The sequence below is a fragment of the Loxodonta africana genome, chromosome 2 (assembly GCF_030014295.1).
Source record: "Loxodonta africana isolate mLoxAfr1 chromosome 2, mLoxAfr1.hap2, whole genome shotgun sequence".
Taxonomy (NCBI): domain Eukaryota; kingdom Metazoa; phylum Chordata; class Mammalia; order Proboscidea; family Elephantidae; genus Loxodonta; species Loxodonta africana.
In genome coordinates, this window is record NC_087343.1 from 162,944,554 (window position 1) to 162,958,019 (window position 13,466).

Consider the following 13,466-nt stretch of genomic DNA (forward strand, 5'->3'; position numbering starts at 1 on the left):
TAGGAAGAAGGGGAAGGTAACAAGAAAGAAAAGGAAAGGAAGAATAAAAGGAAGAAGAGCAAAGGAAAAGGAAAGAAGAAAGTTTATCACCACAGCTTTGTTTATGTCTTATAAACCTAAAACATATAGAACCTTGATGGTAGAAAGAGACACATGATCGCATCTCAGGGTGCAGTGGCTTTGTCTATAAAAGAGGGGTGAAAGCTCCAGGAAAGAACAGAGGCAAAATGGGGACAAAATCATTCCTCATTCTACCTACCCAACTGGTAGTAGAAGTTTGCTTCTCTTCTCCCTCCCATGTCTGCTTGCACACAATATACAAAGGTCTCTTAACAGGGTGTCTATAGACTAGTAACATCAGAATCACCTGGGGTGCTTATTATAAGTGCAGATTCCTGTACCACCCCCACAGCCCTACTGGGCCTAAGTTTCTGGGGGACTGGGGGTCAGATATCTTCATTTTTAACAAGTTATTATTTTTTTTTAAATAAATAATTCTAAAGCAAATCAACATTTGAGAACCACTGCTATTTGCCAGATTAAACCTAGCTTTTTGGGAGATATCATGGGGGCACTTTCCTGCTTACTCCGTGCTCTACTGAAGGCTGTTCTCATTTTGGTAGCACAACATTCAAAGTGTCATTATAGAATGACAGCCAAGAGGGGCCTTAAAGTTAGGGAGAAAGAAAGGGTAGATATTTTGGAATCATGGGAGAAAAGATCATATAGATTGGGCAGGGCAAGATCATGAAGGGCCTTAGAATCCAACCAGAAGAGCCGGGACCTAGGTAATACTTCCTGCCCCAACTAACTCTCCTCCCATTCTCTCCTGAAGTCACTCCATGTAGGTGTTCATCCCAATCACTCCATTGAAACTGCTCGGGTCAAGAGATCAATGACTGTCACATTGCTACATCCAGCCCTCATTTTAAATGATCTATCTGTGCTTTTTGACATACTTCTTTAGCAGGTAAATATTTTATTGAAATAAAATACATGTAAAGCACATACATATTAAATGTACAGATGAATAAATTATTACAAAGTAAATACACCTGTGTAACCATTTCTCAAATCATGTTATAGAATATTACCAGCATTCCAGAAAACTCACAAATGCCCCCTCCCAGTCATCATTACTCCCAAAGGTAGCCACTGACCTTTGTCACCATAGATTAATGCTGTTTTCCAACTTAATATCAACGGAATAATAAAGCAATACTCTTTGTATCTTACTTCTTTCATTCAATTTTTATCTGTGAGGTTCATTTGTATTATTGCATGTACTAGTAATTTATTCCTTTCAGTTGCAGTATAATATTGCATTATAGGATTAAACTACAGTTATCCATTCCACTATTGATGGGCATTTGGGTTGTTTTTAGTTTTCAGCTATTTTGAATACAACTATTAATAATATTCTTGTAAAAATATTTTTTTTGGCATCTGTGTTGTATATATTTTCTTTTTTTTTAGGCATACACTTAGGAATGAAATTGCTGTGTCAAAGGGTAAGCACATACTCAGGAGTCCCTGGGTGGTGCAAATAGTTAACATGCTCATCTATGAAATGAGAGGGTAGAGATTCTAGTCCACTCTCTTCCGCCCTTACTGCTTTTTTTTGGAATGATCAACTATTTAGTATTACCACCTTATTTCTCCCTCTATTAGGTCATTAACTATACATTCTTTTATTATTCTTTATTTCAGAGACAACTTATTACAGTGTATTTTATATTAATAAGTTTACCATTTCTTAGGCAAGGTAAGGATATTTAACACTTTAGCTCCCATTACCTACTCCTGCCTTTTATGCTGTTTTTTTTTTTTTATGTATTTTAATTCTACATATATTTTAAAACACACAAGATATTATTATTGTTGTTGTTTTAAGTGTTGTTGTTAGGTGTCATCAGGTCAGTTCCAACTCATAGCGACCCTACGTACAACAGAATGAAAAGCTGCCAGGTCCTACACCATCTCACAATCATTATGTTTGAGCCCATTGTTGAAGCCACTGTGTCAATCTATCTCATTGAGGGTCTTCCTCTTTTTTGCTGACCCTCTACTTTACCAAGCGTGATGTCTTTCTCCAGGAACTGGTCCCTCCTGATAACATGTCCAAAATTTGTGATACGAATTCTTGCCATTCTTGCATCTAAGGAGCATTCTGGCTGTACTTCTTCCAAGCCAGATTTGTTCCTTCTTTTGGTAGTCCATGGTATATCCAATATTCTTTGCCAACACCATAATCCAAAGGCATTAATTCTTCTTCTGTCTTCTTTAGTCATTGTCCAGCTTTTGCATGCATATGAGGCAATTGAAAATACCATGGGTTGGGTCAGGCGCACCTTACTCCTCAAAGTAACATCTTTGCTTTTTAACTCTTTAAAGAAGTTTTTTAAAGCAAATTTGCCCAATGCAATACCTTGTTTGGTTTCTTGACTGGTGCTTACATGGGCATTGATTATGGATCCAAGTAAAATGAAATCCTTGACAAGTTCAATCTTTTCTCCATTTATCTTGATGTTGCTTATTGGTCCACTTGTGAGAATTTTGTTCTCTTAATGTTGAAGTGTAAGCCATACTGAAGGCTGTAGTCATTGACCTTCATCACTAAGTGTTTCAAGTTCTCTTTGATTTCAGCAAGGAAGGTTGTATTATCTGTATATCGTAGATTGTTAAGTCTTCCTCCAATTCTGATGCTACGTTCTTCTTCATACAGCTCAGTTCCTTGGCTTATTTCCTTGGTATACGGACTGAATAAATATGGTGAAAGGACACAACCCTGACACATACCTTTCTTGATTTTAAACATGAAGTATCCTTTGTTCCATTCGAACAATTGCTTCTTGGTCTATGTGTAGGTTCCACACGAGCACAATTAAGTGTTCTGGAATTCCCATTCTTTGTAATGTTATCCATAATTTGTTATGATCCACGGAATCGAATGTCTTTGCATAGTCAATAAAACACAGGTAAACACCTTTCTGGTATTCTCTGCTTTCAGCCAAGATCCATCAGCAATGATATCCCTCATTCCACGTCCTCTTCTGAATCTGGCTTGAATTTCTGGTTACTTCCTGTCAATGTACTGCTGTAACTATTTTTGAATTGTCTTAAGCAAAATTTTACTTGTGTGTGATATTAAAGATATTGTTTGATAATTTCCGTATTCTGTTGGATCATCTTTTTTAGAATGAGCACGTATAAGGATCTTTTCCAGCCAGTTGGCCAGGTAGCTGTCTTCCAAATTTCTTGGCATAGACAAGTGAGCATCTCAGCATTGCATCCATTTGTCGAAACAAAGAAATTGATATTCCGTCAATTCCTAAAGCCTTGCTTTTTGCCAGTGCCTTCAGTGCAGCTTGGAATTCTTCCTTCAATACCATTGGTTCTTGATTATATGGTATCTCTTGAAATGGCTGAATGTTGACCAATTCTTTTTTTTACAGTGACTCTGTATTCCTTCCATCTGCTTTTGATACTTCCTGTGTCACTCAATATTTTGCCCATAGAATCTTCCAATATTTCAACTTGAGGCTTGAATTTTTTCCAATTCTTTCAGCTCAAGAAATTCTGAGCATGTTCTTCCCTATTGGTTTCTAACTCCAGGTCTTTGCACATTTCATTTTAATACTTTACTTTGTCTTCTCAAGCTGCCCTTTGAAATACTCTGTTCAGCTGTTTTACTTCATCATTTCTTCTGCTCTCTTTAGCTACTCTATGTTAAAAAACAAATTTCAGAGTGTTTTCTGACATTCATTTAGATTTTTCTTTCTTGTCATTTTAATGACCTTTTGCTTTCTTCATGTATAATGTCCTTGATGTCATCCCACAACTCATCTGGCTTTAGGTCATTAGTATTCAAAGTGTCAAATCTACTGTTGAAGTGATCTCTTAAATTCAGGTGGGATGTACTGAAGGTTGTACTTTGGCTCTCATGGATTTGCTTTAATTTTGTTCAGCATTTATGTAGTCAAATTATTTTATATTTACTCACATATTTATCATTTCTCTACATTCTTCCCTGCAGTTTGATGTATCCATCTGGGATCATTTTCTTTTCACTTGAAAATTTTTCCTTAAAATCACTTTTAGGTCAAGCCCACTACTGAAAAATTCTCTCAGTTTTTTGTTTGTCTTAAAATGTCTTTAGTTCATCTTTATTTTAACGAATACTTTAATTGGTTATAGAATTCTAAATTTAAACTATTTTCTCTAATCTTTTTAAAAATGTTATTCTGTTGTATTGCTTCCATTTCTCTTGCAGAGTCAGCAGAATCTTAATTTTTCCTGTTGAGTATAATTTTTTTAAAAAATTATTTATTTCATTGTTGAGCATATACACACCAAAGCATACACCAATTCAATGTTTTCTACATGAACAGTTCAGTGACACTGGTAACATTCTTCAAGTTGTACAAGCATTCTCACTCCCTTTTTCTGAGTTGTTCCTCCCTCATTAACATAAATTCACTGCCCCCGAAGGTTCCTATCTAATCTTTTGAGTTGCTGTTGTCACTTTGATCCCATATATATCGTTCTGAAAAAAGCACAATGTTTAAGGCAGATGTTTTTTACTAGTTAAGTTAAACTATTGTTTGGTTTAGGAAGACTCCAGGGGATATTGGTTTAAGGTTTAAAGATTATCTCAGGGCCATAGTTTCAGAGGTTCATTCAGCTTCCTTGACTCCAGAAAGTCTGCAGACCATGAGGATTTGAAGGTCTGGTCTACATTTCCCCCCTTTTTGATCAGGATTCTTCTATAGAATCTTTGATCAAAATATTGAGTAATGGTAGTTGGGCACCATCCAGTTCTTCTGGTCTCACAGCAAAGAAGGCAGTTGTTTATGGAGGCATCTCTAGTTGCTTTTGAGATTTTTGTATTTGTCTTTATTCTTCAACAGTTTTATTATGAATTGCCTAGGGCAATTCTATTTTATTTAACCTGCTGAGGTTGCACAGAACTTCTTGAGTCTGTGTCTGTTGGCTTTCATCTGTCTTTTTAAAAAAAATTGTTGGCCACTATTTCTTCAAATATGACTTTTGCCCCATTATCTTTCTCTTCTCTGGGACTGCAACTGTATCAGCATTAGAATTTTTGTCTATGCTCTACATCTGTTATACACTTTCTACCTATTTTCACTCTCTGTTTCAATTTGGATATTTTTTATGGATCTAACTTTCAGTCTTCTTGGCTGCATCTAAAAAACCAAACCAAACCCAGTGCCGTCGAGTCGATTCCAACTCATAGAGACCCTATAGGACAGAGTGGAACTGCCCCATAGAGTTTCCAAGGAGCGCCTGGCGGATTCGAACTGCCGACCCTTTGTTTAGCAGCTGTAGCACTTAATCACTACACCACCAGGGTTTCTACTATTAATAAATTAATCTATTATACTTATTGCATTTATTGTGTTTATTAATTCTAGAATTTCCGCTTGATTCCTTTTTATAGATTCTAGTTCTCTAGCGAAAGTCTCCATGTTTTCTACTATTTTTTTCAATTATATTAACCATAGCTATTTTAAAGCTTTTGTTTAATATCTCCAGTACCTAGATTGTCTGCAGGTGTACTTCTGTTGCCTGGGTTTATGTTTTTTGTTTTTGGCTATTTCTGTTTTAACAAAAACTGGTAACTTTTAGTTAAATGACAGACATTATATATAAAAAAAAATTGCTGAGTCTCTGAATGGTGATAACCTACTATAGACAGGATTTAATTTTCTTCTGTCAGACAGGTAGACTCTGGATAAAAAAAAAATCTGGATAGGACACCTCAATTCAGTTGAATATGGGTTTAATGCATTATGACGGCTGGTCTCTTTTCAGTTTTCCCTTATTCCTAGGTGGTGAGCTTTCAGGTGTCTCAATTAAAGCACCAGGGGTGCTTCCCAGGGATGTCCATCTTGGCACATCCTCTGTATTCCCAGCATTGCAAGACTTTTACAATCTCGGCCCAGGTTTTAGTCTCCCAGCAGTTGCTTTTAGTTTAAGTTTAGCAAATGCTTTAAGGAAAAATTGCATGCTGGATTTTAGGCTCATTGCTAAAGTTTCCACTTCTCTGGAATCTTGACGCCTTCATTCCTTAGACCTCTTTTCTTCTCTATTTACCTGAATTCCTTAGGTAATATGATACATTCATAAGGTTTCAAATGGCATCTAATCTTTGATAATGTCCTAATTTTTATTTATTCCTACCAAGGACTTCCCAGGGACTCCAGATAATGATATCAAGCTGCTTACTTGATACTTCCACTTGCATATCTAATGTTGATGCTATAGTTGTTAGTTGCCATCAAGTAGATTCCGACTCATGGCGACTCCATGTGTTACAGGGTAAAACCACTCCATAGAATTTTCTTGGCTGTGATCTTAATAGAAGCAGATCACCAGCCCTTTTCCTGTGCATTACCACTGGGTGAGTTTGAATTACCAAACTTCAGGTTGAGCGCAAATTGTTGGCACCACCTAGCCCAGACTTCCCATGAATTCCAGAATTTGTTATCAAGCTTCTTCCTTGACACCTCCACTTGCATATCTAGGAAACCCAAACCCACTGCCATCCAGTCAGTTCCGACCCATAGTGACCATATATCTAATAGGCATATCTAATAGGCAACTCAAATTTATGCTGTTCAAAGCAAGCCTTTGACCCTGTCCAGCCACAAACCTTATTCCAACCACAATCTTTCCCATCTGGACTTATGGTCACTCACTCCAATTATCTGGTTGCTCAGTCAAAAATCCTTTCAGTTATACTTGACTCAGTTTCTTTCATCACACTCCTCTTCCAATCTGTCAGAAAATCCTGTTGAGTCCATCTTCAAAATATACCTAGATTCCAACTCTTTCTCAAAATCTCTAACGCTACCACCAATGTTGGAGCACCATCATTTCTCCCTGTTGAATTACTTCACACTCTCCTAGAGTGTCTGCATCTACTCTTGCTACCCTACCATCTTTTTTTTTTTTTTTTTTTAACAGATCATCCAGAAAGATCCTCTTAAAACATAAGTCATGTCATTCCTTTGCTCAGAATCCTGCAATGGCTTCTCATTTCAAAGTGAAAGCTAATGTCCTTAAAACAACCTACAAGGCCCTACATTACCTTTCGCCTTTATTCTTTTTATCTCTTCTCCTACTTTCTTACCCCCTTGTTCACTTTGCAGCAGCCACACTAGCCTCCCTGACATGCCAAGCACATCCTGCCTCAGAGTTTTCGCACTAGTTCTGTTCCTTCTGCCTGGTATATCCTTCCCCAAGCTATCCACAAGGCTAACGCCCTCACTTCTTAAAGTCTTTATTCAAATGTCACCTTCTCAATCAGGCCTAACCTGAACATCCTATGTAATATTGCAATCTGCTCCCTGTCTACATTTTTTTCCATAACACTTACCATCTCCTAATATCTTATACGATCTCTTTATTTTTATCTCATCACTTACTGTCTTTCTCTCCCTGGTAGAATATAAAATTTGCCAGGGTACAAATCTTTGCCTATTTTGTTCAACGATGTATCCCGAGGACCTGGAACAGTGTATGGAACATAGTAAGTGCTCAGCCAATTACAGAGTGAAAGAATACACGAAATATGACAACTTCTCACCACCTCAAATTGTTACCATCCCTAGTCACCATCATCATTTGCCAGCACTACTGCAATTCTTTCTTAAATATTTTCCCTATTTCCACTTCTGCCACTCCATAGGCATTATTCACATTTTAACAGAAATGATCCTTTTAACACATAGGCCACAATGATGTCACTCCTCTGCCCTAAACCCTCTAAAGCACCCACTATCACTCAGAGTAAACACCATCATCTAGCCCCAGGCCACCTTTCTCATCTCTACTCCTATCATTTCTCCCCTTGCTCAATGTCCTCCATAACCTGCTAAGCCATTCCCCAAACTTGGCAAGCATTCTCCCATTTTAGGGCCTTTGCATTTATTTTGGCCTGGGACACTTTTTCATGCTCACTTCTTTTCTGAAGGACTCTGCTCTAGCATTATCTTATCAAAGAAGGTAAACTTCACGTCTCAAATAACATCTTCCCATCATTATCTTTTCACCTGTTTATTATTATTATTTGTAAAACTGAACACCAGAAGTATACTGGGGCTCCCCCTGGCTATATTTTAAGTGCCACAAGAGCTGGAATTTTTTTTCACTACTAATTTCTTAAGGGCCTAGAAACATAGTGGGGATTCAGTTACTATTTCTGAAACAAATAAATAAATGAGTTGGGCAGCTACTTGGAGTTTAACTTTTGAAGTCCTAAGACTTACTCTACAAAATGAATATTAAACATGGTAATGTTGTGTTGATTCCATGAGATTAAAACATGTGAAACATTTAACACATTGCCTGTAAATGTCCAATAAATAGCAGTGATGATGAAAAAGCAAACAAACGAAAAAAAAAAAAAGGTATTATTAACCAGAGTCTAAGTTCAGAAACATAGCTATAAAACCATGTAAATTGGCTGTGGGAGGAGCACATGGTACAGAAACTTCGCCATGACATGTTCTACCTGGGCTGAAGTGGTGGTTCTAAAAATGGAAATGTAGAATAGGGGTGCATCACACGAATGAAAGGAAGTGGTGATCAACTGTATACAGAAGGGAAGTAAATGTGTGTGCATTTGTGGATATAGGAGGCAGGCAAGTTAGGAGGGTTGGGTCAGGAAGGGGAAGGATATGCCAAAAGCACAACTCAGCTTCTGTACTCTCCTGTTCAAGGCCCACTAGTTACAGGGCTACTGTCTACTATACTTCTGGAGGAGCTACCACGGACTGGAAGGAGCACTGGACTAGGAGTCAAAGCTCCTGCCTTAGGTGTGTGTGCGTGCAGGGGGTGGTGGGGGGAATAAGCACAGTCTCATACATAACTGGTGGGGTGTGAACTGGAGCGAATTACTGAAAGGGTCGTTTGGCAAAACCCACAAAAAAATTAAATTCACATACTCTGACTTAGCAATCCCTTGCTTAGGAATTTAAGTCTAAAAATAGGCTGGTACCAAAAAAACCAAACCACACCCCTTGCCATCAAGTCAATTCCGACTCATAATGACCCTACTGGACAGAGTAAAACTGCCCCATAGATTTCTAAGGAGTGCCTGGTGGATCCGAACTGCCGACCTTTTGGTTAGCAGCCGTACCTCTTAACCACTTTCGCCACCAGGGTTTTCATACTGGTACAGGTGCGTGAATATTCACTGTAGTACTGTTTAGAACAGCAAAGAAATGAAAACAGCCTAAATGTCTATCAATAGGGAATGGTTAAACAAATCATTAATTATCAACATTACAGAATATCATGTACCAGTTAAAAAAAAAAAAGTAACTTTATATATGTATAGTTACGTATCTCTAAGGCTTGAAAAAATCAGGATGTAGAATATATATTTTGTATGCCTCCTTTTGTGTAAATACAGACGTACAGATATACATATATGTGTATATGTACACACGACTATAATAAATATAATACAGGTATTTGCGTGTGTGTGTGTGTGTGTATACCCACACCACCACATTTATTTATGTATGGTTGTATGTTCCTGTACCACTTTAGAACACAGAAGAAAAGGTTAACAGAAGTTGCCTTTTGGAAAAGGATTGGCTGTCTAGGGTGAAGGGAGATCTAATTTAATTTTCATTGTATTCTTTTTCTGTTCTGTTAGAATTTCTTACCATGAACACCTTTGAAAATAAATTCTTAAAGTGGCAACAATGACAAAAGCCTAGCATTTGAATCTTAATTCAAACACTAACAAAACCCTAGGCAAATGACGTGACCTCTCTGAACCTTAGTTTCCTCATCTGTAAAACGGTCGAAGGAAGACTGGTTTCTTTGCCTACTATCTTTATGGAGGTATTGTGAGGATAAAATGATACAATACTTCTAGAAATATTTTGAAAAAAATTCAAACTTTCATGAATAAGAGAGATTATTATAGTATACATTTACAAATAAATTTAAGAATGCATTATCTTTCTGTCATTTCCTGAGAACTTTTCACACTTTTAGTTTTTAAGTTGGTACAGGCTCATTTGGCTGAGTGAGAGAGATAGGGAAGATTTATATTTATCTTTTCATCGCTGATTGCTTCAAGAACTTTCCATTGCCCTGCTACCCTTCAGAATCTTTTGCATTCACTTAACAAATATTTATTGGGAAGCTACCATGAACGAGGAAATATGCTAGAATTTGAGGACCGAAGCCAGGTCTGCCCAGAGTGCAGAGCCTAGTTGAGGCTCTAGATCTGTACTGTCCGATACAGCAGGCACAGCCACGTATGGCTACTGAGAACTTGAACTGTGTTCTGAATTAACATATACTGTAAGTGTAAACTACACAGTAGATTCTGAAGACTTAGAAAAAAAGAAATGCCATCGAGTCGATTCCAACTCATAGTGACCCTATAGGACAGAGTAGAACTGCCCCATAGAGTTTCCAAGGAGCGCCTGGTGAATTAAAACTGCCGACCTTTTGGTTAGCAGCCATAGCACTTCACTACCACACCACCAGGGTTTCCATCTGAAGACATTTGTTGTTGTTGTTAGGTGCCGTCGAGTCGGTTCTGACTCATAGCGACCCTATGCACAACAGAATGAAACACTGCCCGGTCCTGAGCCATCCTTACAATCGTTGTTATGCTTGAGCTCATTGTTGTGCCACTGTGTCAATCCACCTCGTTGAGGGTCTTCCTCTTTTCCGCTGACCCTGTACTCCGCCAAGCATGATGTCCTTCTCCAGGGACTCATCCCTCCTGACAACATGTCCAAAGTATGTAAGACGCAGTCTCACCATCCTTGCCTCTAAGGAGCATTCTGGTTGCACTTCTTGTAAGACAGATTTGTTCGTTCTTCTGGCAGTTCATGGTATAGTCAATATTCTTCGCCAACACCACAATTCAAAGGCGTCAACTCTTCTTCAGTCTTCCTTATTCATTGTCCAGCTATCACATGCATATGATGTGATTGAAAATACCACGGCTTGGGTCAGGCACACCTTAGTCTTCAGGGTGACATCTTTGCTCTTCAACACTTTGAAGAGGTTCTTTGCAGCTGATTTGCCCAATGCAATGCGTCTTTTGATTTCTTGACTGCTGCTTCCATGGCTGTTGATTGTGGATCCAAGTAAAATGAAATCCTTGACAACTTCAATCTTTTCTCCATTTATCATGATGTTGCTCATTGGTCCAGTTGTGAGGACTTTTGTTTTCTTTATGTTGAGGTGTAATCCATACTGAAGGCTGTGGTCTTTGATCTTCATTAGTAAGTGCTTCAAGTCCTCTTCACTTTCAGCAAGCCAGGTTGTGTCATCTGCATAACGCAGGTTGTTAATGAGTCTTCCTCCAATCTTGATACCCCGTTCTTCTTCATATAGTCCAGCTTCTTGTATTATTTGTTCAGCGTACAGATTAAATTGGTATGGTGAAAGAATACAACCCTGACCCACATGTTTCCTGACTTTTAACCAATCTGTATCCCCTTGTTCTGGCCGAACAACTGCCTCTTGATCTATGTAAAGGTTCCTCATGAGCACAATTGTTTTGGAATTCCCATTCTTTGGAGTGTTATCCATAGTTTGTTGTGATCCACACAGTCAAATGCCTTTGCGTAAGCAATAAAACACAGGTAAACATCCTTCTGGTATTCTCTGCTTTCAGCCAGTATCCATCTGAAATCAGCAATGATATCCCTGGTTCCATGTCCTCTTCTGAAACCGGCCTGAATTTCTGGCAGTTCCCTGTCAATATACTGCTGCAGCCATTTTGAATGATCTTCAGCAGAATTTTGCTGGCGTGTGATATTAATGACATTGCTCTATAATCTCCACATTTGGTTGGATCACCTTTCTTGGGAATAGGCATAAATATCGATCTCTTCCAATCAGTTGGCCAGGAAGCTGTCTTCCATATTTCTTGGCATAGACGAGTGAGCACCTCCAGTGCTTCATCTGTTTGTTGAAACATCTCAATTGATAATCCATCAATTCCTGGAGCCTTGTTTTTCACCAATGCCTTCAGGGCAGCTTGGGCTTCTTCCTTCAGTACCATTGGTTCCTGATCATATGCCACCTCTTGAAATGGTTGAATATCGACTAGTTCTTTTTGGTATAATGACTCCCTGTATTCCTTCCACCTTCTTTTGATGCTTCCTGCATCATTTAATATTTTCCCCATAGAATCCTTCACTATTGCAACTCAAGGCTTGAATTTTTTCTTGAATTTTGAAGAAAAAAATCTGAAGACTTAGTTCTATGCAAAGAATTTAAAATATCTCATTAATAATTTTTATATTGATTACATGTTGAAACGATGGTATTTTGGATATACTGAGTTAAATAAATCTATTAAAATTAATTTCACCTGTTTTCACTTTTTTAATGCAACTTCTAAAAAAGTTTAAAATTGCATATGTGGTTTTCACTTGCAATTCCCATTACATTTCTACTGAATAGAGCTGACTAGGCGATGAAAACACAGATTAAGAAGAGGTACAAGAGGGGGAAGACTTCCTAGCCTTCAAAAGTCAGGGAGGACTTCCTGCAGGAACTGAAATAGCTAATTTCTGGTCATTTTTTTTTCCCTCAAATACTTGAAATGCCTGAAGCCATTCGTTTTCCAACTAGGTGGAATCTAGAGAAAAGATTTGAAAGATTTCTTTCATCTCTCAAGGTTTATTTTTCTCAGAGAAAGTAGTTATATGAACACACTGAATTTTGAGGGGGTTCCTTTCAAGTTACATTAATAGCCCTGAAGTTGGTTGGTGTGGTTAGTGATTTGTAAAATCTGTGGATGCAGTAGCGCTTCATGTCTGGCAAGACTAGCTTTAAAAGCACAGGTGATTCCATTGAGTAAAGAGAGTCCTTGGAGTAGGTTACTGCCCTGTACTTTATCTATATTTGTATGTGTACAGAGGTTTACCTATATATACTATGTAAGTATATATGTATTGGAGCCCTGGTGCATAGTCGTTAAGAGCTTAGCTGCTAACCAAAAGGTCAGCAGTTCAAATTCAGCAGGTGCTCCTTGGAACCCTATGGGGCAGTTTTACTCTGTCCTGTAGGGTCACTATGAGTCGGAATCAACTTGGCAGCAACAGGTTTGGTTTTTTGGTTATATATGTATTGGAAGGAAACACTGGTGGCGTAGTGGTTAAGTGCTATGGCTGCTAACCAAAAGGTCGGCAGTTCAAATCTGCCAGGCGTTCCTTGGAAACTCTATGGGGCAGTTCTACTCTGTCCTATTGGGTCGCTATGAGTGGGAATCGACTCGATGGCAGTGGGTTTATGTATTGGAAACATGTGGGTTGTGCTAGCATCTGTCTAGGCAGATTCAAGTGCAAATGAGCAGATAGATACAAAATGCAATTGCAATATCATAAATATTAGGTATGTTAATAGTAAGCAGATGTCCGAGAGATACGGGATGTGCCATGCAGACAGGG

The 13,466-nt window shown here is 38.2% G+C and overlaps 1 protein-coding gene across 1 annotated transcript in view; it reads right to left on the minus strand.

Annotated features, from left to right (window-relative positions):
• The window catches only part of HTR4 (5-hydroxytryptamine receptor 4), a 76,504-nt gene that overhangs the window by 32,474 nt on the left and 30,564 nt on the right, over positions 1-13,466 (minus strand). The gene's annotated exons all lie outside the window — the stretch shown is intronic.